Source organism: Saimiri boliviensis, chromosome 18 (assembly GCF_048565385.1).
Source record: "Saimiri boliviensis isolate mSaiBol1 chromosome 18, mSaiBol1.pri, whole genome shotgun sequence".
Taxonomy (NCBI): Eukaryota; Metazoa; Chordata; class Mammalia; order Primates; family Cebidae; genus Saimiri; species Saimiri boliviensis.
In genome coordinates, this window is record NC_133466.1 from 47,313,926 (window position 1) to 47,340,735 (window position 26,810).

General features: G+C 51.6%; 1 long non-coding RNA gene and 1 pseudogene across 2 annotated transcripts in view; both read right to left on the minus strand.

Annotated features, from left to right (window-relative positions):
* Window positions 1-26,810, minus strand: part of LOC141581980 (uncharacterized) — a 1,111,619-nt gene that overhangs the window by 781,583 nt on the left and 303,226 nt on the right. The gene's annotated exons all lie outside the window — the stretch shown is intronic.
* On the minus strand, window positions 24,243-26,037 carry LOC141582066 (uncharacterized; annotated as a pseudogene).

Sequence of the window (26,810 nt, forward strand, 5' to 3'; positions counted from 1 at the left end):
GCTCTTACACAGACACTTGCACAAATGCGGCCCACACCCGTTTGCCGTCCTTCGGCCCGGCTGCGCTGCAGGTGCAGGTGACTTTGGTGTGGTCACGTCGTCTGCTTCTCCGTCATGTCCCTGACGGCTTCTGGGCTTTGTTTTCAGGTTTAGAAAGAATTGCGCCGGGAAACAGTGGAGTGAAAGGGGACTCACCCACACCCTCTCCCGGCCCGTCCTCCTTTCAGGTGTCAGGTCCCTGCCTGCCAGGAGCCCGGTGGGGAAGTCCTGGCGGGGGGCCCGACCTGCTCGCCTGGAGAAAGGCCCCGTCCTCTCCGGAGCGCGGACCCGCAGGCGCCCGGGGGTCCGTCTCCGTCCCGCAGCCACCCTCGCGGGCCCGAGCTCGCAGACCGCGAACAAGTAATCGGTCCACGCGCGCCGTCTGCCGCCGGGGTCGCGCTGCGCGGGCCGTGGCCACGGGGCGCGCCCGCGCGGGGACTCCGGGGAAGCGCCGGGCCGGGCGTGCGCGGCGGCGGCGGCCCTCGACGGCCCGCGGTCTGGAGCGGCCCGCGCGGTTCGCGCCGGTCGCCGCGCGCCGCCTAGGCGCCTTCCCAGGTGCTTCTCCCCGGAGCTCGGCCGAGGGGCGCTCCCGGGCGCGCGGATTCCCAAGTCCCCGTCACGCGCGGTCTCATCGCCGCGATGGGGGCAGAGTTTCCCTCCCTCCCGCTCGGACGTTTAGGACCACGTGAAAGTCCTAAACATGTCTCCAGTAAGACCTGTTAAAAGGTGAAGGCTTTAAGGATACAGACGGAATGCGCGTCTCAGGCCACGTGTTCCTCGTGGCAAGGTATTTGGGTGTGAGACAGACACAGGGGCCGCCCTCCGGCACCTGCACGGGTGTTTCCACGCGACTCTGGGAAGAGGGCAGGACAGGCGTGGGGCTGGGTATGGGTCCGGGCAGACAACGACCATAGGGAGGGCACTGCAGCCAGGCACAGGCTGGGGACCGCGCAGGACCCGGCAAATCAGAGCATCCTCACTACCGAGCCCGCCCGAGACCACACGCTGGCTCTTGCCCTGAGCTCTGGCTTTTTTCTTTCCTTTCCTTTCCTTTCCCTTTCCTTGATGGGTTTTCGCTGTGCGCCCAGGCTGTAGAGCAGTGGCGCGATCTCAGCTCCCTGCAGCCTCTGCCTCCCGGCCTCCCGCGCTCCTTCCGCCTCACCCGAGCAGTTGGCACCACAGCTGCAGCCACCACACCGGCCTCTGCATCCGCGTCCTGCGCGATCCCCTGCGGAGAGAGGGGTCAGAGACTGCGGCCAGGCCTCCTGGTTCTGGGTAGCACAGCAGGGCCCTGCCGGGCGCGCACCCTGGGCGACCTCCCATGCTCTCAGGCAATGAGCAGGAGCCCTGGGCCTGGCTACGCTCTGAGTACTGAGAGGGGACCCAGATCCCGGCCTCTGTCCTTCGCAGGGTCCCATGGGAATTGCTCCAAGTTGCCCTTCCAGAGACAAGGAAGGGTCTCTGCATGTGCCCATGAGGGGGCCAGGAAATGCAAGCGCAAGGGGGTCGGGGTGAGACCTGGCGTCCCGTGGGGCAGTCACATGCCTTCCCCCACCGGCAGGTCCCTCCTGAGGACCTTGGCCCAGTAGTTGGATGCCCCCGCCTCCCGCAACCACTTCTTTTCCTGGCTGTGTCCCCAAGCTGGCCTCCAATTCCAGCCTCAAGCCCTCCTCCTGCCTCAGCCTCCTGAAGCAAGGGGATTCCAGGCATGAGCCACCGCACCAGAGCTGGACGCCGGTATTTTAATCTGTGAATGAGTCTAGCACTCTGGGAGAGTCTCCTTATCCCGTCTCCCAGTGCCCTAAATGACCCAAGACTGAGTCCTCTCCATCCTTCCTCCAGTAGGAATTCCCAAAAGCTTCTCTCCATTTCCAGGACCCCCAACTCATTGGGCCCTGAGGGGGTGCACCACAGGCGGAGGAGGGGCAGCCAGTGGCCAGTTCACACCTCTGTGACGTCATCCCAGAGTCAGCGAAGCTCCCTTCCTGCTGCCAGATTGCAGAAAACCCAGAAGGCCTCCCCAGCACAGCCCTGGTTGGGGTCAGCCTGGTCCTCTCCTGCTGGGTGAGGACAAATGAGGTCATGGAGAGGTCAAGAGGTCACACATGGGATCAAGGTCACAGAAGGACCAAGTCAGTCTCCTACCTGGGAATCAGGGGCTCCCTGGGGGAATCTGTTTGCTCTGGAGAGAGAGTTTGTAGTCCAGTGGGAGGGGACGAAGGTCAGAACTAACATGGGTCACTCACTGCAGCTCCTTCGGCTCCTTTTGGGTCAGCAGGTCCCTGTGACACCAGGAACAAGAAAGAGACGGTCACAGCAGGGGAAGGACAGGGCTCAGAGGAGTGCAGAGGCCGGGTCCTGAGGCCACAGCAGCCCTGGTTCCTACAGGAGGAGGAGGGCTGAGGAAACCCTGGGACACTGGAGTCCTGGAAGTGTGGGGAGGAAGCACTGGAAGGGTGAGGACAGACGGCGACCCTGAGGACTCGGTGTGTTGTGCTGGAGGTCATATGAGGGAACAGTGGAGTTCTGCATTTAGTGGAGGAACAGAGGCAGTGCTCACGGGGAGGCCAGAGAGCCTCGAGGACCAATGGGACTGGATGCTCTTGAGGTACCCTAGGGAAGGTCCTTAGAGAGGGACCTGGCTCAGCTGGGCCCTCCTCCCCCTCCACTCCGGACCATCTGCTTCCTCACCCACAGCTGAGTTTTAACCCCACCCCCAGTGCCACCTGAATCCCCATCCCTCCCCCTCCCCTCCAGGACCAGGCCCTCCACTCACCTCTCCCCTTCTGTCCAGGGGAGCCCCGAGGGCCAGGATGGCCCCGATCCCCATTCTCTTCCTGCTCCCCCAGGGGGCCCAATAAGTCCAGTGAGACCTGTGTGGACCCTAGAGTTGGGAGCAGGTGGTCAGGAGGACGTCATCACACGGACGGGGGAGAAGGACCAAGACACAGAGAATGCCCCAGGCACAGGGTCTGTGGGTGTCCCTGAGCAGGGACCTGGAGGCTTCGGGCCTGGAGCGGAGCGGGACCCTCCAGGTCGCTCAGGCCTCAGGGCTGAGGGTGATGGAGGCACACCTGGCTGTGTGGCTGTCACTCCCCTTCTCTCCCTCAGCTCAGCATTGCCCCCAAGGCCAGGAAGCCGTGGGATCCCTCTGAGGAGACAGGAAGTCCCTCTCTCCAGGGAGAGGTGGAAACCGGTCTCCCATCACCCCCCACTTCCTGCAGGGCATTGGCTCACCCCTCGCCACCCCATCCCAGTCACTCATCACAGGACCGGAAGGCCCAGCCCGGCCTGTGGCTCCAGGTTGGTCTTGCTGACCCTGCAGATTACAGGGGACCTTAGCGCTGGGGAGGAGCACCCCCACATTGCACTCCTCCTGGGCTGTTAGACCCCCTCGCCAGCCGCAGCCCTCCCTGCAGTGACCACACTGGGCCCCAGAGTCCCACAGACCATCAGTGCCAGGCCTTCGTGACGGGCCTGTCTTCCCCGGGGCACCCATGGCACCCAGAGGCCCTGAAACACGCACAGGGAATGTGTCTGGAGGGCAGCAGAGGGGGTGTGAACTGGGGCAGGGGTTCAAGGTGGGAGGGGTGAGCCAGGGAGGAGGGGCTGAACCCTGGGAGCCCCTGAGTCACCAACAGCTATAGGAAACCCTGTGCCCAAAGGGGTTCAGCATGGGACAGGTGAGTGGCGATGGGTGGACACCTGGAGACAGAAGCGCCTGAGGGTCAGGAAGGCAGAGGGGAGGCCCCAGCACCCAAGGACAGTCTCTCCCTCACCTGGGCTTCACTCCTCATCACCCCTGGGAACCGCGCATGCTGGCAGGCCCTCGCAGGTGGGATGGGAAGGGAGAGAGCATGAGGCCCTGGGAAGCCAGGCTCCACGCTGCCCCTTCCTGTGGCACACAAACACACACACACACACAGGCACACACTGCACACAGACACACACACTGCACACAAACACACACTGCACACACAAACACACACACACACAAACACACACTGCACACAGACACACACACTGCACACAGACACACACACTGCACACACAAACACACACACACAGGCACACACACTGCACACAAACACACACTGCACACACAAACACACACACACAGGCACACACACTGCACACAGACACACACACTGCACACAGACACACACACTGCACACAGACACACACTGCACACAGGCACACACACTGCACACAAACACACACTGCACACACAAACACACACACACACAGGCACACACACTGCACACAAACACACTGCACACACAAACACGCACACACAAACACGCACACACACACAGGCACACACACTGCACACAGACACACACTGCACACAGGCACACACTGCACACACAAACATGCACACACACAGGCACACACACTGCACACAGGCACACACACTGCACACAGGCACACACACTGCACACACAAACACGCACACACACAGGCACACACACTGCACACAGGCACACACACTGCACACACACTGCACACAGGCACACACACTGCACACAAACACACACTGCACACAAACACACACTGCACACACAAACACGCACACACACAGGCACACACACTGCACACAGGCACACACACTGCACACACACACTGCACACACAAACACACACACACACAGGCACACACACTGCACACACAAACACACACACACACAGGCACACACACTGCACACAGGCACACACACTGCACACACAAACACGCACACACACAGGCACACACACTGCACACAGGCACACACACTGCACACAAACACACACTGCACACACAAACACACACACACACAGGCACACACACTGCACACAGGCACACACACTGCACACACAAACACGCACACACACAGGCACACACACTGCACACACACACACAGGCACACACACTGCACACAGGCACACACACTGCACACAAACACACACTGCACACACAAACACACACACACACAGGCACACACACTGCACACAGGCACACACACTGCACACAAACACACACTGCACACACAAACACGCACACACACAGGCACACACACTGCACACATGCACACACACTGCACACAGGCACACACACTGCACACAGGCAGGCACACTGCACACAGGCACACACTGCACACTGCACACACACTGCACACACAAACATGCACACACACAGGCACACACACTGCACACACACTGCACACATGCACACACACTGCACACAGGCACACACACTGCACACAGGCAGGCACACTGCACACAGGCATACACTGTAGACACACTGCACACACACACACACACACACACACACACACACACGCAGAGGCCCCGCTGTGAAATGGGCAGGCATCTCCCTGCACACCTCACCTGCCATTGCCCGTTCACCACACAGGCCGGGGACGGCCTCCCAAGGTCCCAGAGCCCACCTCACTCACCCACCTGCCAAGTGGTCCAGGGGTCCATTCTCCCCAGCAGGACCAGGAGATCCCTAGGGAAAGCGGAATTGCGGTGGGTGAGTGTTTGGCCTCCAGCCCAGGGACCCCTCAGGAGTGAGGGCACAGAAGAGGGGTAAGGGGCTGAAAGCTGGGGCTCAGTGGGGGTGGCGGGGTCACTGGTCATTCACAGGCTGCCCTGGTTCACCGTCCTGGCTACAGTCACCCTTCGCACTGTCCTGGCACTGCAGGGCTGAAGCAAGGCCAGAGGTGGCCCCAACCTGGCTGGCATCACCCCTAAAACTGCCAATCCTCCCATGGCCCTGCTGGTCCTGTCACATCCCCAGCTTCCCAGCACCAGAGCCCTTTAGCCACAGGGAGCCTCCTCACAGAAACCCCACCCTCCTTAACCCTTCCCCTCCCTAAGACTCACCCGAGTCACCTTTTCCAGGGGAACCAGGGTCTCCAGGAAAACCAAGACCCTGATCCAAAGAGAAAACGAGGACCAAGGTCATAGCCCCTTCAACCCCTTCACCAGAGACTCACAGGCACTGCCCTCCTCCCCCTCTGCACAGGCAGCGCCCGCCGCCTCCCTAGGAAGAGGGTCTCTGCACCCCTCCCCACCTCATGCAGTCACTGCACACCTTCTAATGCTCTAGCGGACCAGCCACAGGGCAGCTCTCTCTCTGGATCCCAGACTCCATGCATCCTCCTAGGAGACCCCATTCCCAGAGCCTCCCTCCCAGGCATCCCCCGACTCCTGGGCTCCCCACACTCCAAGATCCTCGCTCACAGACACCCATATTCCCAGGGCTGCCATTCACAGGGGTTGAGAGGACTCAGCCCCCATGCCCCCAAAATCACACGGTTCCCTTCGGGGCCACAGTCACCTGACCCAAGGGCCCTTTAGGCCCTGGTGGTCGTGCCTCTCCCAGCTGCCCCGACTCTATTTTCTCCCCATGCTGCCCATGTGAATGCAGCAGAAAAAGTGGAGGGCACCAGGGGTCTTGGAAGATCAGGGGTGCAGCCTCTGCTTCCAAGACACCTTCAGCCACCCCCAACCGCCCTCAGAGAGACACAGAAAGTCCAGCCTATGAGGGAAGGCCCTCGTCCCTTTCCCCTGGAGGTAAGAGACGAAGAGGTAAGAGGGGAAGGTCTGGAACAGAGACTCCTGGCCGCAGAGGAGTTCCAGCTCAAGGAGGTCACAGGAAAAGGGGGGTGCAGTGAGCAGGTGAAGGGGATTGGGGGGAAGTAGGGCCCTGGAGCTGTCACTCACCTTGACACCTGGCTCACCCTGGAGATCCCGACTCTCCTGGCTCCCCCTGCAAAGAGATTGAGGTCAAAAACCTCTTTCCCCCCTCAAAAAAATTTGGTATTCCCCACATCTTTCTTTTTTGTCTCCCCAGCCAACGTGGGCAGAAATCCAACTTTCATCCCTCACCCGAAATGCTTGTCCATTCACCCCTTCCCAGTGACTGTCTCTCCAGGGGGACCCAGGTTTGCAATGCCTCCCAGGGCACCTTGTGGCCCCGGAGGAGACACAGAAATAGAGGTCATTGCTTAGGGGCCATTCCTGGGGCAGAGGCCCGGAGGAGAGCTCCAGGGTCACCACCGTGAGACAGCGGAGGCCCCCCGGGGAAGGGGCTTCTCTTGACCCCTGAGAAAAGACTAGAGTGTATGACCTGGGAAAAGGGAGGCAGAGGGCCACACACATCAATCGGGAGGACCCTAGGGACAGAGGTGGGCTGAGTCAGGAGCGTGGGGCAGGGGCTGGGGTTCCCGCTGGGGTGAGGAGGGAGCTGGCTCACCCAGACTCCCTGCGAGCATGGAGAGAGAGGACACTCATGCCACACACGCCCTCTCTCTGGGGGACTCATGGAGGCCATCGCCCCCAATGTTCCCTATGGGGGAAACAGAGAGGGGAGAGGAGCTTCTCCCCAGCTGTCCCCAAGGTCAGGGGCTTAAGGGAGAGCTGGGGCTCGGTGGGCAGGGGGCAGAAGGGACCTTGCAGCGACCTTAGCTCTAGACTTCTCAGTGGCGCCTGCTGACCCTGTGGAACCTAGAGTTCCACAGCGGGGAAGTGGGATTGTCAGAAAAACCCAAACAAACCCCTTTGGACATTGACCCCTGTTTCTCTCCCTTGCAGTTACCATGAGGCCCTGTTCTCGCCAAGGCCCTGGTGGGAAGGGAGTGGACATCCCCTGGGGCATGACTGCCCACGGGGTGCCGCCACCCCCTCCCACCCTTCCCCTGACACCCTCTCCCTGTCCCCCAGCTTCCCCGGGCTCCCTTCTCCCCACTGACTCCAGGAAAGCCCAGGAGCCCCTGTGAGGATGGAGCAGTGCGGAAATTGAGAAGTTATGAGAAGTCCGACTCAGGAAGGGGCAGAGGACGCCCACAGAGGCCACGGAGGCAGCAGCGGCACGGAGGCCCAGGTGCTGCCCATAACGAGGTGGCCGGGGACAAACCCCTGCTGCTCTCGGGGCCTCTGTCTTCGTCTGTAGATTGGGGGCTGGCTAAAGGCTCCTGAGGGCCTCCCGCAGCTCTGCTGGTCTGTGCTTTCTGGCATCCGAAGTCCGGGAAGTAAAAAGGAGGAGGGGCACACACCCGGTGCCACCCTGGGCTCCTGGCATCCGGGAAGGCCAGGCAGACCAGGAGCACCCAGCTTGCCCTGTGGAGGGACAGGGAGCAATTAGGAGAGAGAGGAGGCCCAGGTGCCACTCCACTCTGGAGACCCCAATCCTCACATGTGAGGGCCATGCCCCATTCCTCAATGCACCCCCGCACCCCAGCTCCCAGCCCCTTATCTCCTGCCCCACAGCCGTATTTCACAGTCTCTCCTTCCAGAGATTGAATTTTCCCCAATTCTAGTACCGGGATCCCGCTTCCCCGTGCCTGCAGCTCCGTCAAGTCCTTCAGGGTCACTGCAGCCCCCTGCTGACCTCAGCACCACCTGCCCCAGCACCCACTCCTGCTCCACCAAGACGGTACCCCCGCAGGCCCTGCCCTGTGTGCACGTGGCACCTCATGCCGACTCCCCACCTGTCTTCCTCCTCCTGATGCTGCAAGGCTCCTCCTGCCCAGGCAGCTGTGGGGCGCCCGGATTGGGAGCAGCGATTCTGCAAGCAGACTGCCCTGGCTCAGCCCCCTGCCTGCCTGTCACTGCGCATGTGATGACCAAGCCTCCCTGGGCCTCTGCAAAGTCTCACGTGCAAAACAGGACCATCCACACCCCACCCACCTCACAGGATGGAAAGGACACATCAGCACAGCGCCGGCACACGGCCAGGTCTGCGGGGAGCCAGCCCTGGAGCCCACAGGTCTCACTGCTGTTGGACGCTCCCTTCTCGAAGGGGCTGCTGCTCTGAGTCTGGGCACATTCACTTTGCCTGCAGCCACTCTGTGCCTTATCTCCAGTCAACTCTCCACATCAGGGGCTTTTCCTTCACTACTTCTGTACCTGCCTCAACCCATCAGCATTCAGAAGGAGCCATATACAGAGAGAGGAGCACGATTAATGCCTGGCCATTTTCAATTGACTGGACGATGTCAGCTATGGGCGCCCCCAACGCCAGCCCTGACCCTAGAGCTCACATCCCTAGAGGGGCCAGGCACAGATCTCTCCTCCCGTCCTCACTTTGCCTTGAGTCCTGGGGGTGGCTCAGGGTTCATTGTGTTCCTTTTGCCCCTTTGAACCATCCTCTCCTGTGGAACCAGGGCTCCAACCTCGCCCTGAGTGACAGACTGGGAGAGGTGAGTGTGGAGGACTGGAGATGAGGTCTGGGCCCCGAGGAGAAAAACGCTTCAGTGAGGCTGAGTGGGGCCGGCAGATCCCAGGGGCTGTGGCAGGAGAGGGGCCCATGGAGTATAGAGGGTGTGGCGATCCAGGACCAGCCTGATGCAGATCAGGGTTGCCACCTGCAGGAACCAGGTCCCCAAGGATGCCAGCACTGGAATTGAGGAGCCCAGGGCTTCCGGGGAATGAACCGGCGCTTGGGGGCTCCAGAGTGCAGAATCATTAGGACATGGAGCTGGGGCCAGTGTGCGGTCTCTATTCAACCTGACTCCTTTCACACCTGTGTCACCTGTGAACCTTAGAAAGCCACCCTCCCCTAAGCAAGGCAGAGGTGAGAGGACCCCACGGATGATAGAGGGCTGGGGGCTCTCATGGAGGATTCTGAGGACATGGGTGCAGGGGCGGGCTCAGGAGCAGCGATGGCAGGAGTGAGGTGCCGGGAAGTCACCTTTGCACTCTTACGGCCCTTGAGACCCTGAATTCCATCTGCACCTTGGAATTACAGGAGGACAGAGTGGCCAGGGATGGCGGTGGGGTGGAAGGAGCAAGCTCCTGAGACCCCATCTCACTCCCTTCCACACAGTTCTTTACCCCCAGCCTGGGGGACCTTGACATCTCGAGTTCCTGGGTATCCCAGTGGGCCCTGAGGTCCACATGGACCTGGAAGAAATGCGTTTATACAGGGGCCTCAGGGTGTCGCTGAGGGGGCCTCGGGTTGGGAGAAATGGACGCCACAGTGCTGGAGTCTGGGCTGGGCTCCCGGGCACAGGAGTTTCGCACCACGTGGACACTCGCTTACTCCTCTAGCATTTACTGAGCACCTACTGTGTGCTGCTGGGTCCTCAAAGCTGAGGCAGACCCACTGTCTGCAGTGACTGTGCTGTGCTCAGCAGGGGCATCTCCTCCCTGGCCCCCCACTGCCTGGGTGCTGGGGCTGCCCACTCATGCACCATCCTAGGATCCTGTATTCCAGCCCAGTATGCGCCACACGGGGGTGGGGTGGGCAGCAGAGCAGATGGGGGCAGAGTCCCTGCTCAGGGTTAGTGGGAGGGACTAGGGTGGCCATAGCCACTAATCAGGGATTCCAAGGGGCGGGCCTGGGCAGTGTAAAATGATGACAGCCTGGGACAGCTTCTTGTGTGCAGGGTGACAACAGGCCCTGCGGAATGCTGGGTGGGCAAGGGTGGGGGCTGGCTCATCCTCTGTCCCAGCCTTGGGTTGGGGGATTGCAGCCCCTATCCACCTCCTGGTGCTGATACCCCAGAGAGCCCCTCTGCATCTGCAGCCCCTGTAACTAATGGGGTCCTGGCCGGCCTGGATTCTGTGCTCTCTCTGGCATGGCTGTTGCCAGGGCGGCCACATCTGTCCTTGGGGCCAGCAGAAGCAGGCCCAGAAGTGTCTCCATCCCACAAACCCCAGAGCAGGTGTGTCTCTGCACAGCCCAGCCCAGCCTATCAAGGATGGGTCCCAGGGAACAGGGCCCTCTCACCCTCATCTGCCCAGCCTCGGGGGGCCTGGGCTGGGACTGGTATTGGGGTTCTTAGGCCTGTGGGCAGCAGACACCAGGTCCCCAGTGACCAGCCTGTGGCCAGGTTGGCCAAGCGCTCACTGCAGCCTGGGCCAAGAGTGGCCCTGTCCCACTGCCATACTCACCAGAGCCTGTGAGACTGGTTGGGGGATCCCAGACAACATGCCTTGTCCAAGGACCCAGGAAGGGAGGAGTTTGATGCCCTTCAAGGGGCACAGAACATCCTCACTGTGGCCGCCAGGATGGGCGGCAGAGGGCCCCAGTGTCTGCAGTGCACAGCCGGGCACATGGCACTCCCTGCCCTTCCACGTGCCCCATCGTCGTCCAGGCTTGGCCAGGGGCCTGCCGAGTGCTACTCCCCTCCCCCGAGTCCCCAACACCTGCACTGTCCTCACTGACCTGTGAGCTGGCACCCACTCTCCACTGTGTCCTCACGCCATGGCCATGAGGGACATCTGAGCCAGGGCAGCCACTGGTGAATTGTTGTCAGCCGGGGAGCAGCTGCACCCCCAGGCCAGCTCCCAGTGGCCCACCCTGCACTTGGGGTGCCCGCAATGGGTGTGCAGCCCTGCCCGACTCAGCTCCATGCAGGGGGCTTTCCAGTTCCCTGGACATCTGTGGCTACAGCAGAGGACACCTGAGACTTTAAACTGGGGACCTGCCTTGGGGACAGGGCTGCAGGCAAGGGCTTAGTGCTAAATGCAGACATTCAGGAAGCATCGCAAGTGTGGACCCCATCCACACTCGGCCCTTCCTGCATCCTACAGACAGTGGGACCCAAGCCTCCACCCCAGCATCGGCAGAAATCCCCAGCCCCTGGGACACCAGCTCTGTGCCCCTGTGGCACTGCCCTTGTCCCTCAGCCCCAGACGTAGGTCTGGAGGCCTGAGAACCACGTCAACCCCCAGCCTGATGCCTCTGCCCAGCCGTACTCAAGCTGGCCCACTGTGAGTGCAGGGTGCAGCCTCAGCTGCAGCTTGCCCCCCGCCTCCCTAGTCCATCTAAATGTGCATATTTGGGCCTTCTGCAGACTTAATATACATATTCAATAGCTGAATCTAGGCATGTAAGAGCTCAGTAATAATGTAGCCACATTAGTGTTGTATGTGGAAGGGTAAACGTTTACTGAGTGTGATTTCACACTCCAGAGAGAAAAAAATATATTCTTCCCTGGCAAAGGGGAAAAGATTCTCTTATCTTTTCAAAGTCATTAGAGTCTACCCTTAGATAAAGAAAAATCCTAGGTGGAATAACACACAGACTGAGCATCCTAATCCAAAATACTGAAATCTGAAATGACCAAAATCTGAAACGTTTGAAGTGCTGGCATCATACCATACGTGGAAAATTCCACCTCTGACCTTAGGTGATGGGTCACAGTCAAAATGCAGTCAGATTTGTGCTTTATGCAAAAATTATTTAAAATATTATGTCCAGGTAGTTTCAGGGTATTTGTATAAGGTGTACACAAAACGTAAATGACCTTTCTGTTTAGACTTGGATCACATCCCCAACATAACTCATTTTATATATATATATATATATATATATATATATATATATATATATATATATTCAAATATTTCAAACTCTAAAAAATAAAAAAAAAATCCATAGCACTTCTGGTCCCAAGGTAAGGGATCCTTAGCCTGTTTTAAACTTTAATAGCTGTGGCCATTTTAATAGGAATTAATCATAAAATTGTTACAGATTTAACAGAGGGTTAAAAATCTTATTTTTTTAGGGTGAAGGAAGAAGAGAACAATTTAGAACAGGGGGTTCAGACTTCATCAGGTAACTTTCACAGGGCAGGGTAATATGAACAACATGAAGCTTTGAGGAAAGTGTAACACATTAAATGCTTCGTAATTTGAACTGAGGTTTCTCCTAAATAGTTTACATTTATTTATCTATAATATTACTTTTGTTTTCCTTTAAAAAAAATCTAGGAAGGTAGCTATGACAATTTTACGTGTGTGGAAACTGTGGCCTGATTAGGAGTTCATCAGTATGCCCAGGGTCACACAGCGAGGAGAAGGCAGAATGGGGTTTTGAATCGAGTTACGACTGACCAGACAGAATGTACTTTAAAAAATTGTTCCTCAAAATCCTTTCATGAAGATTACGTGGACTAATATTTAACAGGTGGGCATCAAGTAAGGAAAACTAGCATTGCTGGATGATTTCTACACTAAAACTATGCTAATATGGTAGAATATACACTGATCTAGTATAGGCACTTTGGGAGGCTGAGACGGGCGGATTGCCTGAGCTCAGCCTGGGCAAGATGGTGAAACCCCGTCCCTACTAAAATATAAAAAATCAGTTGGGCTGGTGGTCGGGTCTGCAATCCCAGCTACCCAGGAGGCTGAGGCATGACAATTGCTTGAACTCGCTTGAGTTTGGGAGGCGGAGGTTGCAGTGAGCCAAGATCGGGCCACTGCACCCCCAACCTGGACAACAAAGCCAAACTTTGTCTCAAATAAATAAATAAATAAATAAATAATAAACCATAGGGAAACTCCCGTCGCCAGAGAACTGCTCGGGGTCCCGAGTGTGGGCAGCACAGGAAGGTGCCGCGCTCCTGCAAGGGCTGCACAGTCCACAGTGGCGCAAAGCGCAGGGAGTCGTGGATGCTGCCATCGACTGAGAGCCGGCGGGGGTACGGGGGACAGGATCTCCGATGCCTCCGGGTGCCCTCAGTACTGGGCAGAAGCTCCTCCTGGCTGAGATTCAGCTGGGGGTGGGGAGCCAGCAGCCTCTAGGCCCAGGCTCCCTCCAGAGGCAGCCTGGCAGCGGATCCGGAACCTGGCTTCCGCCTGCGGCGTCCAGATGCGGAAAGCAGGGAGCCTGAACCCAAAACTGCGATCAGAGAATCGAGGACTGTGTATGAGGAGTTTCTCTCGCGTCCTGAGTGTTCTCCTGTAGAAAGAGTGGAGGTGCGGCGAGCTCACACACAAGATGCTCTCAGGAGACCCTGAGTTCCCTTTGTGCCTGTGAAAGGAAAATTTCTTGAGCCCCCCAAATCACTCAGTTAAACTTTAGCTGGGAATTGCTTAGGGCAAACCTGCCTCCCATTCTATTTAAAGTCACTCGTCTGCTCGCTGAAATAGATGCGTATCTGATTTGCCTCCTTTGGAAGGGTATTGGTGCTGAGCAGCTCCAAGGCGTGGGGCAGGGAACCGTTCAGGATGGAGGGCAGATGCAGGCCAGGGCGGCGTCCAGGAGCGGCCAGGCAGGTGCTGCTGTGTGGTCCGCGGCACCGGGGGCAGTGGGGGCGTGGGTACCTCCAGCTCATGCTTGCGTTTCTCCAGGGCGCTCTCAGGCACAGGGTCTCCAGGGGACACCGCTGAGAGCGGTCTGTCAGAGCGTCCAGAAGGCATGTTGGGCATACAGCATCTGTTGGGGGAAGGCTTGCACCTGCCACACCAAAGGCTCCGTCTGTGACTGTGACTGTGGCGGGAGCTGCGGTGGTGCGCTCCGAGCAACTGGAGGCTGCCGGGACTCTGGCAGCGGTCAGTGGTGCTGTGGGTGACGTATCTGCTGCGGCTGCTGGGGCGGGACCTGGGAGGCGGCAGGCTGCAGCTACTGCATTGGTGGCTCTGTATTGACACTGGGCCCGCAAAGCCTGCTGCTGCTGCTGCTGCTGCTGCTCCTGTTGCTGCTGTAGCCGCAGCTGTGCCCTGTGCTCCTGCAGCAGCATGAGACTGCTGCTGTGTCTGTTGCTGCTTTTGACGATTCACTGTAATTGGACGCTGCTGCTGGCGCAGCACCTGCACCGCTGCCTGGAACTGCTGCTGCTGCGCATCACTCTGCTGAGCCTGGAACCGCTGCGGCTGTAGCGCCGCCTGCTGGACGCAACGTTGCTGCTGCTGTGCCACCCATGGAGTGGCAGCCGGGTCTGAAGACCTGCCTTAGGCACCACAGTCATGCCGAGGGGCCTCCCCGAGGTTCCCCGGGCAGCTTCCCGAGAGGAGCATCGGCTGCCCAACAGCGCCAAGGCCGCCCACCGGCTGTCCCGTCCGGGGAGGCCAATTCCCGTGGCTCCTGCAGCCGGCCAGCGTGGCAGGCTCTGAAGAGCGTTCCTAGGATCACTGACGGAAACTTGAGGTTTCTTGTCAGGAATGTCTGGAAAATACATGATGAGCCTCGCCACGAGAGAACAGTATCGGTCCCGGGTTTTGGCCTTCGGGGGCACATGGCTCTGCATTTTCTTGCTGGATGTGCTGCAGGCCATGCCAGCTTTCCTCCTGGCATCCTCGGTTCTACTGACCAGCTCCTGCTGGTCGGACATGTATGTACCAGACTTTCTTTATCCATCCAACCAATGATGGACACAGGTCAATCCTTAATCTGGGTTACTGTGAATAGTGCTGCAGTGAACATGGGAGTACAGATGTCTTCAATGTACCGATTTCCTTTACTTGGGGTATATACCCAGCCGTGGGATTGCTGGATCCCACTGTTTTTACATTGTTGAGGAAGCTCCAAACTGTTCTCCATAGTGGTTGCACTAATTATATTCCCACCAACAGTGTACAAGGCTTTCCTTTTCTGCACACCCTCGGTAGCATTCACTATTCCCTAGCGTTTGGGTAAAATCCATTTTAACTAGAGTGAGATGCTATCTCATTGTAGTTTTGCCTTTTTAAAAATATACATAATTAGTGACACTGAGGATATTTTCACATACCCGTTCGCCACTTGTATGTCATCTTCTGGAACATGTCTCTTTAGATCTTTTGCCCATTTTAAATTGGATTGTGGTTTTCTTACTACTGGATTGTTTGAGCACCTTATATATTCTGGTTATTAGTACTTGTCAGATGTGCAGTTTGCAAGTATTTTTTCCCATTCTATGGGTTGTTTCTTCACTTGGTTGTTTCTTTTGCTGCGCAGAAGCCTTTTCACTTTATGTAATGCTATTTGTCTGCTTTAATTTGATTACCTATGCTTTTGAGATCTTACAGAAAGAATCTTTATGCAGACCAATGTCGTAGAGCATTTCCCCAGCGTTTTCTTCTGGTAATTTTATAGTGTCAGGTATTAGATTGTAGTCTTTAATCCATTTTTATGTATTTTTTTATTTGGTGAGAAACTATCTATAATAGTTTCATTTTTTGCCTATGGATACTCCATTTTCCCAGGACCATTTATGTAAGACATGATCCTTTCTCCAATGTATGTTTTTGCACCTTTGTCAATAATGAGTTCACTGTAATTATGCAGATTTATTTTTTGGTTTTCTATTCTGCTCCATCAGTCTATGTGTCTGTTTTTATGCCAGTACCATGCTGTTTTGGTTATTATGGCTTTGTTGTGTAACTTGAAGTCAGGCAGTGTGATGCCTCCAACTTTGTTCTTTTTGCTCATGATTTATTTGGCTATTCTGGGTCTTTTGTTTGTTGCTTCATATACATTTTAGAATTATTTTTTCTGTTTCTGTAAAGAACACCATTGGTAGTTTGATAAGGATTGCATTGGCCTTGTAGATTGCACTAGGTACTATGGAAATTTTATTGGTCTTTTGTATTTTTTTGGTCTCAATTTCAATTTTTTCTGTTTTAATTTTTTTTTTTTTTTCAGATGAAGTCTTGCTCTGTCACCCAACTTGGAGTGCAATGGCACAATCTCAGCCCACTGTAACCTCTGCCTCCTGGGTTCAAGCAATTCTCCTCCCTCAGCCTCCCAAGTTGCTGGGATTACAGGCTCCAGCCGCCATGCCCAGCTAGTTTTTGTATTTATAGTAGATACTGGGTTTTGCCATATTGGGCAGGCTGGTCTTAAACTTCTGACCTCAGGTGACCTGCCTGCCTCGGCCTCCCAAAGTGCTGAGATTACCAGCATCAGCCACCACGTGTGGCCTCTGCTCTGGTCTTTGTTGCTTTTCTTCTACAAATTTTGGGTTTGTTTTGCTTTTGCTTTGCTATTTCTCTAAGATGCAACATTAGGTTGTTTATTGGAAGTTTTTCTACTTTTTTATGTAGGTGTTTATTACAAATAAACTTCCCCCTTCATACTGCTTTTGTCATATCCCATAGAAAAACATATTTAATGTAATTTCATGTTTTAAAAAAATGTTTTGTGTCCTACCATACGGTCAATCTTTGAGACTGTTGTATGTGCTGGGGAGAAAGATGTGTATTCTGAAGCTGTTGGGCAAAATATTCTGTAAATATGTATTAGGTTCATTTAGTCTATGGTATAGACTAAGTCTGATGCTTCTTTGTTGATTTTTTATTTAGATAATCTGTTCAGTGCTGAAAGTGGGTGCTAAAGTTCCAGCTATGATTTTATTGGGGTTTGTCTCTCTAATAATGTTTGCTTTATATATCTGAGTGCTCCAATGCTGGGTACATATATATTTATAATAGTTATATTCTCTTAAAGAATTGATGATTATATAATAAACTTTATTGCCTCTTTTTACAGTTTTTGTCTTGAAATCTACTTTGTCTCCTATAAGTGTAGCTCCTCCTGCTCTTTCTTGGTTTCCATTTGCATGGAATAGCTTTTCCAATCCCTTTATTTTCAATCTCGATGTGTCTTTATAGGTGAAGTGCGTTTCTTGTAGGAAGCCTATAGTTGGCTCTTACTTGTTAATTTGTTCAGCTACCCTTTTTTAGAAGATTGCTTAGGAACAGCAAGAAGATTGTTAAAAATATGTACATGTTTGGCTGGGTGCAGTTGCTCAAGCTTCTAATCCCAGAACTTTGGGAGGCTGAGGTTGGCAGACCATGAGGTCAGTAGACTGAGACCATCCTAGCTAACACGGTGAAACCTAGTCTCCACTAAAAATACAACAAAATTAACTGGGCATGTTGACACATGTCTGTAGTCCCAGCTACTCTGGAGGCTGAGGCAGGAGAATCGCTTGAACCCAGGAAGCAGAGGTTGCAGTGAGCCAAGATCTGGCCACCGCACTCCAGCATGGGTGACAGAGCAAGACTGTCTCAAAAAAATGCATGTACAGCTGCTTTTTCTTCCTGCAAATATTTTTTATCTGAGATTAGTTGAATCCATGGGTATGAAACCCATGGATATGAAGATTCAATTGTGATTCAAATGGGAAAATGAGACGAGAGTCCTCATGGTATTATTGTTAAACAAGCAGTGCTCTCAATCATTCCCAATTACTTAGACAAGCTTAAATCCTGGGAAGAGGGTCAATGTGGGGATGCGTTCTGAGTCACTTATATAAGCTGATTAATGAAGAAGCACATTCTGAATCTCTTCCTGTCTCTGTCATTCTATCTCTCTCAAAGATTCCATGATGATAATATACGAAAGACACTTAGTATCTACGCTATTATTCTATACTCCCTGCCTCCAAACTCACCTGTGAAGTTTTCTTAGACAACTATGAATAGGTTTTATCTAAGATTGATTAATCAATCAAAGTGGACTTCAACTGTTAACTCCCAAAATTATCATTCATTGAATTAGTCCTTTTAGCTTTAACATCAAAACTCTTCCTTTCAATAAATTGAATGTAAATAATGTCTTAATTTAGAAACTTTTCCATAGTCAATTCAGATGATCAGAGAGAACACTTTCACATTCTGAAATAGTATTTAAACTATAATAGCAAGAATTCATAAAGAACTAATAAATTATCTTCTAAAATAACAAAAGTGAAGACATGCTTTAGGTTTTCTGTGCTCAACTAGAAAATTCAGAAATGCAGTTAATGGAAGTGTAGCCCCCAGTTCTTCTTCCTTCCTTCCTTCCCTCGTTTTTTTGTTGCAACCTTACTGCAACCTCCAGCTTTCAGATTTTAGCAATTCTCCTGCCTAAGCCTCCCAATCAGCTGGTATTACAGGCACCCACCACCATGCCAGGATAATTTTTTCATGTTTTCAGCAGAGACGGTTTTCCACCATTTTGGTCAGGCTAGTTTCTAACTCCTGACCTCAAGAGATCTCCCAGCCTCGGCCTCCCAAAGTGCTAGGACTACAAGCATGGGCCAGCACACTAGGCCAGTTAGATCTATTTTTAACAGCTTTCAAGTGTAGTCTGCAAACTGAAAATTGTGAAGAGACAGCAAATAGGACTTTTCCAACAAGAATTTTCAAAGCAATTCAACATTTTTAAATTTTACTGTGGTGAACATAATAACCATTACTACATTCCCACATTTCAGTGAACATTTTAGGTATTTGATGGGTTCTATCACTGCATGAAACCCTGGAAAGATATCTTTTCATACCTAAAAAATCCAACAATACAGAAAAAAAAATCAAATAGCAAGGGTACAAAAATGCTGTTACAAATAAAAGACACTTTATCTTGATTCGATGTAAAATCACTAGGACAGCTACTTGTTTGCTTAGAAAAGACCCAAGCATGCTGTCAGGTAAATTTAAAGTATTTTTAAGAGAAAAAGTAAGCATGATGGGTTTACTGTAAATTTGATACTCACAAGACTACTATGAATGGTGTCTTTTTAGAAGCTCTGTCAATAACCAGATTAGAAGTAACTCCTGGTGCTCCAAAGCCCAAAAGCCAGAAATCCAGTGGGTCCTCACTGAAGGAGAGGTCCGTGGATGGGCATCCTTTTAGTGCGTAAGGGCCCACACAGGACCACACCCACTTCCTGAAACTGATTAGATTGCACAGGAAGGGGTAAATTGGCTGATTAGATTTATATAGTACAGAAAACCACACTTGGGGGCTCAAAGCTCAACAGACAAGTTTGGGATGCAAGAAAGTTGACTTTACACAACTTGTTCAAAGAAATATTTTATGTAAAACAATTATTTCATTAAATATGTTTTTATTTTGCACATGCTAACTTTTATTTATTTTTGAGACAGTGTCTCATTCTGTTGCTCTGGTTGGAGTGCAATGGTTGAATCTTGGCTCACTGCAACCTCCCCCTACCTGGTTCAAGTAATTCTTCTGCTGCCTCAGCCTACCAAGTAGCTGAGATTACAGGTGCCCATCATTACACCAGCTAATTTATGTATTTTTAGGAGAGAAAGGATTTAACCATGTTGGTCAGGTTGGTCTGGAACTCCTGACCTCAGTTGATCCTCCCACCTCAGCCTCCCAAAGTGCTGGGATTACAGGCATGAGCCACCGTGCCCAGCCACATGCTAACTTTTAAAATTTTATTTCTTACTGTGAGTTTTAAAATGATAATTGCTTAAGTGCCTAGCCATTATTTAACAGAATATGTCCAAAGATAAAACATTAACTGGGATTACAACACATCTGTACTGTGTAACTCCCTTGTTTAAAAAAGTGTTGGAGGAACTCAATTGTGTTTCATATAATTGTATATATAATGCTTAGTGGAATTAGTTGTATTAAGCTTTTTTTCTTATTTTTACTATTTTATGATCATTTCATAATGATTGTTTTATATAAAAATAAAATCTTTTTTCAATTCATACACCTTTTTGAATAATTTCACTACAGATACTTTACATATATGTACACAAATATCTAAAGCAATGTATGTATTCATATTTTTAAAATTATATAATAGTTATTTACAGAATAATAATCATTATTATTACCTTTTTTTGAGACGGAGTCTCCCTCTGTCACCCAGGCTGGAGTGCAATGGCATGATCTCAGCTCACTGTAACTTCTGCCTCCCAGATTCAAGCAATTCTCCTGCCTCAGCCTCCCAAGCGGCTGGGGTTACAGGTGTCTGCCACCATTCCTGGCTAAGTTTTGTAATTTTAGTAGAGATGGGGGTTTCACCATGTTGGCCAAGCTGGTCTCAAATTGCAGACCTCCGGTGATCTATCTGCCTCCAACTCCCAAAGTGCTGGAATTTCAGGCCTTAGCCAAGGCACCCAGATGCTATTTACAGACTAATTACATGCATAATTATCTTTAATAGTGTATAAAAGATATTTTTAACACAGTCGCCATACTAGCAGATTTTGTTGTTGTTTACCATGATTTAATAAATCACCAATGTTTACACATACTTGTATTAACAGATTATCTAAAGTTTGCAGATTTCGGTCATTTCTATAAACTAAAAATTAACAAACCTTGCTAGAAACTGAAAAAGTAAAAATCTAAATAAAAGTCACCATTTACATATTAACAGACATTAAAACAATTATAAACCTTATAAAAGCATGTCCTAGTAAAAGATGCAGTGGCTGTCTTTTTAATCAATCCATGGCATTGCAAATTAGTATGTTTTCTGAGGTGTCATTTGATCAGCATTATGCTTCAAAAGATAGATCCAAAAAAGTTAGAAAAGGTAATCATAGATACATATATGCAGAGTCTTCCATAAATGTTGTTGTTTGAAAACTGCTTCAAACACTTCTTAAAATGTTGTATATTATCTCCCTACGTGTAGAGAAGAAAGGCTTTCTACTACTCTCACTTTTCAGGAAAAATTCAATGCTGTGTTGTGTAGAATGCCCTGAATTAGACAGAAATAAACAATGAGCACTTATGAGATGCATAAAAAAGAATGAGCAATAATTGCAAACTTTAGTGCTAGAGGCTGAAAAAGTTACCATCTATTATACTACAACTGTGTCATCACGCAGAATAGGTAAGAGAGAAAAAGCAGTATTTCATTACCTAACTAAAATATACTGTCATTCAAATGAAAATATCAGACATTTATTAATTACAAATTATATGCTACAAGCTGTTCTAAGTACTAGCTTACTTAATTCTTACAGCAACCCCATGAGATAAATAATATTTCATACTCATTTAAAGATTAATAAATGTAAGAACAGGAAACTTCAATAATTTGAATAGTTATATTCAAATTAAGTAGGGTTTGAACCCAGGCAGTCTGTCTCTGAAAACTGTTTTTCTCTCAGTGATATTAAATATGTTGCCAAAGTATGTTCCTAAGCCACAGAACTGCATACAATATTTTGCGGGAAATGCTTCTTGCATGCTGGCAGAATTGATTGGAAGTTTACACAGCTTTCAAGTATTGTGCAGCTTTTGGTGCATTTTATAGAATAATAATATTCACCTTGTCCCACATCTATAACGCTGTCCAACTCTATCAATGACATCACAAAAAGTCTGTTGGCATGCTCAGCCAAACCCCGTAACAAAGGCATTGTGCAATTCCTACAATGCAGTGTAGCTCGTCTGTTCAAAGCCCAGAATGTCTCAGAGGATCTCGTGTGTGCACTTCTCTGGTTACTCACAAAATGAGTGTCTACTATGGACTCTCCATATTGGTAGGGATTGGAGCCAAAATAGTAACAAACCTACATGTTCTGCACATGAGTCCCAAAAATTAAATTTTTTAAAAAATTTAAAAAATGAAAACTCAATCCTTAAGGAGCTCATGGTCTAGTAGGTGATACAAAGGAAGGGACAGTCATCCTGAAAGTCTTCCTAAGAGAAGTAGCACCTAAACTGAAATCCAACAGATGAGGGTAGTCTTATCTTTTCTGAGGGTAAAGTTTACATGACAGCAGTTGCCATGAGAAAAGATTTTAGGACCTGGAATAGTGGCTCATGCCTATAATTCCAGCACTTTGGGAGGCCTGGATAGATAGACTAGTCAAGCCGAGAAGTTCAAGACCAGCCTGGGCAACCTGGTGAAACTCCATCTCCACAAAACACACACACACACACACACACACACACACACACACACACACACAAATTAGACAGGCATGATGGTGCACGCCTGTAATCTCACCTACTTGGGAGTCTTAAATTGGATGATTGCCTGAGCCCAGATGACAGAGGTTGCACTGAACTGGGGTTGTGCCACTGACTCTAGTCTGGGCGACAGAGTCAGACTGTTTTTCACACACACACACACACACACACACACACACACACACACTTGTTCTGTTCTCTTGCTGGGTTGAAGCCCTTCTATTTCATCTAGGCCCGAATGCTTTCTGAAATACAAATGTGCCTATATTCCTACCTGCTTAACCTTATTACAGGATTTTGATAAACTACAAGAAAGTAGTTACACTCCTCTGGATGTCTTCCAAAACTTATTTGAAGTATTTGATGCTCAATATATAAATTGTTCTTCCCTCAAATCCTTTGGATTTTATTTTATTTATTTATTTTTTGAGGCAGAGTTTCGCTCCTTACCCAGGCTGGAGTGCAATGGCACGATCTTGGCTCACCGCAACCTCTGCTTCCTGGGTTCAGGCAATTCTCCTGCCTCAGCCTCCTGAGTAGCTGGGATTACAGGCATGCGCCACCATGCCCAGCTAATTTTTTGTATTTTTAGTAGAGACGGGGTTTCATCATGTTGACCACGATGGTCTCAATCTCTTGACCTCATGATCTACCCACCTCGGCCTCCCAAAGTGCTGGGATTACAGGCGTGAGCCACTGCGCCCCTTGGATTTTAATAAGAGTGAGTTATTTATATTTCTTTAACTTGCCACAATCAACTGTACTTCTATTATTTTTATGTAATATGATTACCCTGTTAGTAGAAATATAAATGAAATCACTTTAAAACAGTAAGTGGCATTGCTCAGTAGAATTGACAATCCACAAATTTTATAACCCAGATATTCCACCTATCGGAAGATGCTGTTAGGAAAGAGAATCTCTTGATTATTTGCATGAGCAGACATGCTCACAAAACCAAAATACAAAAATAAATCCAATGTACAACAGCAAAAAATGAATAAATTTATTATGCACCATTTATCCAAACTTGGGTTATCCACTCGCTCTTGATTTTTTACATAAATAGATCTAGACCTTTTAAATATATATATATATATATATATATATATATATATAGAGAGAGAGAGAGAGAGAGAGAGAGAGAGAGAGAGAGAGAGAGTCAAGTGTTAAGATGTCAGAGTCTTTTTGAGTAGAAGACATTGGAGAGAATTCCAAAAACGTGCTTCCAATCTGCTTTGGAAATGACATCTCCAGTATCTGGCCCAGATGGTATGCAGGGGTACACCAGTTCCCAGATTCTGTAGTTAAGGCTGCTGCTATAGCATTCACTTCTTCAAGTTCATGGTGACCAGGAGACCTCAGCAGCCAAGAGCTTCTTCTGATACTGGCCTTTTTTCAAATTTGCAGTGGAGCACCTCAGAGATGACATTTCTACCTAAATAGCTTTACAAGTGGCCCAGAAGGCAAGTTTCCAGGGAGTCCTGAAGTGTGGATTGAAACCAAGTTTTTTTTTTTTTTTTTTTTTTTTTTCCTTTGTAAGCGGTGTATTTTAAATAACTTTCAAGATACACATATTTTTTTCCTTTAAAAAAGTCTGCTGTAGCAGTTTTGTTCCTGAATTTTGCTGGTCATCCTGATGGTCCCGAGCCCCCAAACTCTGGGTTGTGGAGGCAGCCGAGGCGGAGGCGGGGGGGCCCACACGGCCTGTCCTGGCGGTGCTCGCAGCCCTGGCGGAGCAGCTGGGCCCCATCTTGCCACAGCTCACGCATGGCCAGCATGTGAGCGAAAACGTCCATGTATTTCAAAGCAGTAATAATTTAAAATTATAAAAACCTTTCCGCCACTGAACGCTTAGAAGGTGCGGTCAGACAGCGAGGCCAGGGAGGCCGGGGTGCCCCGGCAGGGGCCGTATGGCGCAGGCCTTCCCAAGCCAGGGGGCCCGTGGGCCGGGCTCGGGTCTCGCCCCGGTACAGGCCGGGCCCGCGGTGCCGACCAGCCAGGAGCGGCGCCGCCGGGGCACACGGTCTGCGAGGGCCACGTGGCGCCGGCCGGGGGTGGGGGGCAGAGGCCCCGCACTTTCCCCGGAGCCTCGGGTCCCCCGGGCGGGGGTGGGTGCGGACCGGGGTGGGCGCCGGCAGACGCGGGCTCAGGAGCTCCTTGCGGCGTTCTGGTTGCCGGGCGAGCTGGAGGCGGAGGAGGACGCGGAGACGCTCAGCCCCGCCAGGCCCAGGGCGTTCGTGGCCGAGTTCTGTCCCGTGAGGCTTTTCCGGCAGCCGGGGCAGCCGCCGTGCTTGGCGGGGACAGCGGCGAGGGCGGGAGAAGGGGCAGGTCGGGGCGGGCGCGCGGGCGGGCACCCCCTGCTCCCTCCAGGGCACCCCGCGGCCTCGCGGACCCGGGGGTGCAGGGCATCCGCCGCCCGCGCCGGCCCGGCGCACGGTCGTCCTCGCACACGGGCGCTCCCGCCCGGAGCCCGGTGCCCCTCGGGGCCGGGGCGGCGGGCAGGGCCTGGGTCTTCTCCGTCCGCCGGTGGGGGCCGCGTTCTCAGACGGATTGAGCGGCCGCGTGAGGACGGCGTCCGGGCCGCGGGCCGCGGGGTCGGAGGGCGGAGCTCCCCAGGGACCCGGGCCGGGGACGGCGGCGGGCGCGATGTCCGTCGGCGCCGGGCGACCCCCTCCAGCGTGGGGGCGCCTTCGTGTCGGCCGGTGGCCCGCCGCGGGGGGAGGCGGCGCGGGGCCCCGGGGGCGGGTGCCGGGACTCGGGCTCTCGCTCCCCCCGGCGCTCGGGGTCCCTGCCGTCGTCAGCCTGCGCCCCCGGAGGGAGCGTGGGGGTCTCGACGCCGCCGTCAGCGATGCCGAGAGCGAACTGTCTGCGGCCCTGCGGTCCTGAGGTCCTGGTCCACGTTCTCCAAAGGCAGCCGGTTCCAGCGGTTCCAGTCCGTGAGGGCTGCGGAGGGGGCAGAACCATCCTCTGTGCCCCTGGTCTCTCCTGGAAGCTCCTCGATGAAACCAGACTCGCGTCTTGGGCAGATATAATCCGGCAGGCATGGGACGATCTCCACGGAGCAGCAGTGGCAGAAGCACCGTCCGGGCTGTGGCGACGCCTCGCCATGGCCTACTCTGTGCCACCCACCCCCAGTACTTCAAGTCCAGGAAAGTAGACGTATGAGCCACAAAAGGCTGGATTACCAATAACTACACATTTTCTCTCGCAGTAATAAAGTTCTAGCCCAGACACTTTTTAGAGTGATTGTGCTTAACGAAGAGTAGAGTTGATGAATGAAGATTCTGTGTATTGATTTAAAGGAAAAAATAAGTCCTTTGCTTCCTCTTTTTCAGAAAATTTCTGATGGGTGTTCACCGATTTGTCTCTCTCTTTCTCAAGTCGTTCAATCTCCAGAGACAGCTTGTACATCTCCAGGGCCATGTCCACATCATCTGGGCTTGGCAGGCGCTGCATGAGCTTTCTGCCTGTGAGCACCTGCTCGCAGCCTTCGGACACCTCCCAGCCACATCCGGGCACTTCTGGGTACCAGGTACCAGGTTCTTCCCTCTGAGCAAGTGATACTTTTCGGACTGACCAAAAGTTTTTCATGGGCAGCACCACAGCAACTTTCAACATTCAGTGAGGGCAAGATGTGAGGGGACTCTTCACTGGCTTCTCAGACTTCACCCTGGAAACAATGGCAATTCCTTATATGTGCTCATCACATATGATTTACACTTCTCCTTACACTTTACTAGACAATATTTCATTGCTCAAATTCTATTATAATTAATCATTCTTTATATTAACTTTCCGTATTCACATTATTATGTATTTTCTTTGTCTTGATGGTCCATGAATCTTATTTTCATTTGAATAAATGCTATCTATCTATCTGAACACTTAAAGACCTGTGGGAAAAAATCAAGTACCATAAAAATATACATGGCATGATTGCATTTATAAAAAATAGTAAACTACATAAAACACAAACATAAAATATGTAAATAATATAGCTATGTATGATAAAATCATAAAGAATAACAGGAAATAAACATAACAATTCAAGAAAGTGAAAAAGCACAACTGTCGTGAATACATAGGGGACCCAAAGATATTGAAAATATTATTTTCTTAATATAGCTAGTAGGTTCACAAATGTTCACTTCATTACTATTTTTCTCTACCTTGTGTGTTATATGATAGTGTTTTATATAAAATACTTTTAATAAAAAATTATTTCTTATGCTATAGAGTGATTACATTTACTAAAAGTGTAATTTAATTAGTTTCTCAACCATGTGCTGAGCTAGTGATCCTCTGAGCCCTGGGGGGCCAGGCAGGGCGTGAGGCCTCCGCCTTGGAGCAGTTGTGCATGTTCCCCAGTGCGCTCTAGGACACACTGATGC